General features: G+C 48.9%; 1 non-coding gene across 1 annotated transcript; it reads left to right on the top strand.

Moving 5' to 3' along the window:
* The first annotated feature begins 1,573 nt into the window (after positions 1-1,573).
* LOC150003936 (small nucleolar RNA SNORD115) lies at positions 1,574-1,658 on the top strand. Its single transcript, XR_016512511.1, has one exon. It is a non-coding gene; the product is annotated as a small nucleolar RNA SNORD115 (small nucleolar RNA).
* The last annotated feature ends 2,229 nt before the right edge of the window (positions 1,659-3,887 follow it).

Genomic DNA, 3,887 nt, shown 5'->3' with positions numbered 1-3,887 from the left:
GTTGTGTGAGCTGGTGTGTGCCCGAGAACAAATTGTGAACCACGCGTGTGCTGGGTGTGGTTTTCTGTATCTGTGTCTTAGTTTATACTACAAATATTTGTAGAAAGCAAAGCAACACTTTAGAGCAAAAATACAGTTTGGTGTGAGGTTTAACACATATATTTGTACAAGTAAAATGGCCGTGGCTGTCTGTAGGCAGAAAACACCTGAGTGGCTCACGGCCGAGGGACGACGGGCCCCCAGAACAGAAAGGGATGCCAAGGCTCATGCCGCGTGGGGCAGGTTGGCGTATTTCTGGTTCCCACAGTCAGACTGCCAGACCCGTGATGCGTGAGCATTCACAGGTGTTCAGAAGTCTGGCCTCGGGAGCGGGATTAATTACCCTCAGACTAAACGAGGCTCGGAGCCAGCCTCACGAAACCTAGAAGTAGGACAAAACTGTTTCCAAAGAGCTCACCTGGATCCCAGAGCGAAGCGCAGACATGTTTGTAGAAACACAAAAGGATCCAGCGCTCAACAAGATAAAACTCACGGTGTTTGCCATCCAATCTAAACGTAGCAGGTAGGCAGAGAAGCAGGACAGCGTGACCCACGTGGGCCAGGACATCGACAGTGACAGAGAATTAAAGCAGATTGTAGCCGGAATGAGCCAGGACATTAAAAACAGCTCTTATGACCGTATTCCATATGTTCAAATAGGTTGCGGAGAGACCGGACATGTTCAGTAATGACACAGAGGGAGGAAAGGGCCCAGGCTGAACCTCCGGAGATGTGACCTCCCCCGAGAAAGGAAGACAGAGAAAACCAGGAAATCCAGATAACAATGATAAACAGATAAGACAGACCGTTACAACACAAACCTGCGGAGGTGGCATCAAGCCCGGTATTACTGGTAATGACTTCAAGTTTAAATGTCCTCCGCACCCCAGTCAGGAGGTAGAGATTTTCAGATTGGGTCAAGAAATAAAGACCCAACTCTATGCTACCTACAAAAAAAAAAAAAAAAAAAAAAAAAAAAAGCCTATTCTAAATATAAAGACACAAATAGGGTGAAAGAAAAGTTATGAAAATGGTATATACCGTGCTACACCCATCAAAAAAGAAAAAAAGTCAAATAGCTACAATAATATCAAAGTCTATTTCAAAGCAAACAACATGATCAGGGATTTTTAAAAAATGTTCATTTCCATGGTAGAGATCGCCTAACTGCCCAGGGGCACGTGACATCCTAAAGGTTTATACACTTAATCCAAGAGGGCCCAGCTGCGTGGGGCAAGAACTGACGGAAGCACAGGGAGGGAACAACCCCCACAAGGAGGAGATTTAAACACCTGCCTCTTGGCGTCACGGATGGGGCAGGTGCCGTGAATCCTAAGGGCCACGAGGACTCACACACTATTCCCCGTCTCGACCCCGCGGACATCACAGAGCCCATTCTTTGCAAGGGCACGCGGACATTTTATGAACATGGGTTGTATTCTAGGCCATTCAAACAGACGCCGAGAACTTCGAAAGGATTCGGGCTGCATGGAGTACATTCTGGGACCACATGAACTTCAGTCAGAAATCAATAGTGCCAATGATGAGAACTCATATTGGCTTGAAGAGCGATGATGACCAAAAAAAAGAAATCAATAGTAAAAAGATTTCTGCGACGTCCCCAAAGAGTCGGACACTAAATAACGCTCCTGCAAACACCCAGGTGCCAAGGAAGGACCCGGAGGTAGTGGAGAAAGGACTTTGAACGGAACAAAAATTAAAAGAGGGCATATTGGAATTTATAAACTGTCACTTAAACAGCAGGCGGGGACTTACAGCGCTAAAGACTGAAATGAAAAGAGAAGAGAGGTTTCCAATCGAAGCGCTCTGCCTTCACCTTGCGGGGCCGGTAGAACAGAAATTAAACAGGAATTAAGCAGAAGGAGGAAGGGCTCGGACGAGGGAGGGAGCCGGCTGCACAGAAAGCAGAGAGGCCCCTGTGCAGCCAGATGCTGGCTTCTTCTTCCCAGAAGAGCATCACGATCAACGACGCCTCTGCCCGGGCTGACCAGGAGAAAAGGGGGACACCAGCGTCAGAGCCTGGCGTCCCATCCGTGGGATTGATCGCGCAGGTGCCGCGCACACAGGCGCCTCCCTCCAGCCCAGGTCCTTCGGGGCATCTGCGGCCCACGCTGCCTGGTCCTTGGCTGGACCACCCGCGGGCTTTTGGTGTATGCAAATGAGCTGTATGCAGATTAAGCCGGTCCCAGCATCCCCCATGGGAAATGAGAATGGATGCTGCTCGTTCCCAGGAGACATGTTGGTGGACCCAGCATGACATACAGACTAGGGAAAAGCTGGGAAATGAAAATGGCTTGTTGAATGTGTCGATGGGTGAAACTCACTCTAACTGAAACATATGTTTGGAAAGACGTGGAGACAGCGCCTGAGTGGGCGCCTGTGGGCACCTGCTCTCCCCCTTCTCCTGCTCCAGCGGGCCTTCGAGGGGGGCCAGGAGGTTCCCTCTCACCTCTAATCCCGCTGCCTCTGTTCTCTCAACAAGCCTGGCGTGAGATTCTAGCTGTTCCCTGGGTGATTTCTCAGCGCAAAGCCAGCCTCACAGACAAGGTCATAAATACCGATAATGAGAAGGAAGACCCCACGCAAGGCCACAGGACTGTGAAAAGGATAATGAGGAAAGATTTTGAACTTCATTCCAATAAGTTTGACAACGTAGATAAAATTCACAAGTGCTTTAAACACATAAATGACCAAAATCCTCTGAAGAGGAAATAACTAAGTGGCATAACCCTTCATCTAGTTAAGGAAAATGAATTTGTGGTTGAAAGCTGTCTCATGAAGAGAACGCATACTTTTCCATGCGGAGCAGCCAGAGTACGGCGGGCAGAAATGGTCTCAATGAATAATGTCAGGTCAACTGGCTATCCCAGGGGGAGGAAGAAAAGATGACCCTCACCTCCTGTCAGTCTGTTTTGAATCATTGACACTATTACAGATGCCTCACCGTTTTTCCCCCACATCACAACACCAGTTCCAGAAAGGTCAATCCATTGTATTTGATAATAATTACAAATTTACAGCCGTCAATTGACTCCTACCCAGAATCCATTTAAAGGAGAACTGTATAAATCAATAAGAAAGCCAACAATAACCCAATCTTTAAAAAAATAGCAACCAGATGAAACAGGAACTTCAGAAGGATAATATGGATTCAAGAACTGAGGGACTTCCAGCCAAGATGGAGGCGTAGACAGACACGCTGCATCTCCCTCCACAACTAAGAAGGAACACAACTACCTCAAAACTAGAAACAACCAGAGGTTCCAGAAAACCGAGCTGCATGGAAGTCCAACGAAGATATAAAGAAGAAATACTCATCCAGACAGGTAGAAGGGGCAGAGCCAGGGTGGAGAGGACGAGGTTTGGTGGTGGCAGCAGCGGTGGCAGCGGCAGGCCGGTGGAAAGCGCAGTCACATGTTCTAAAAAGTTGGGAGGGACACCTGGGGAGCACTCCCAGTCCCAGACCAGACCGCGCAGCTCACGGTCCCAGCGCCAGGGAAAATCAAGCCTCATTGCTTCTGACTGTGCAAACCAGTGGGGGTTGAGGAAGAGGCAGAAACTGCCAGTCTCTCAGCAGAGTCTGCTTGTTTAAAGGGCCCCCATGGTTCTAGAACGTCCACAGTCCCACCCACTCTGGGAGCAATGCCCAGGGAACAGCTAGAAAGGTGCCAGTCCCATACGAAGTGGGAAAAGGGGCAAGTGCTGGGCAGGCAGCATTGTTCCCTCTCAGACCCCTCCCCCACACACAGCGCCACAACGTGGTGAAACAGGTCACCCTGTACTAACAAATCCCTAAGTCTCCATCCCTTACAATGTAACAGGAGCAA

Source organism: Furipterus horrens, unplaced genomic scaffold (genome assembly GCF_987537825.1).
Source record: "Furipterus horrens unplaced genomic scaffold, mFurHor1.1.pri manual_scaffold_7, whole genome shotgun sequence".
In the NCBI taxonomy this organism is placed as follows: Eukaryota; Metazoa; Chordata; class Mammalia; order Chiroptera; family Furipteridae; genus Furipterus; species Furipterus horrens.
The sequence above is the reverse complement of the archived record's forward strand: the minus strand, read 5'-3'. Positions and strand labels throughout refer to the sequence as shown.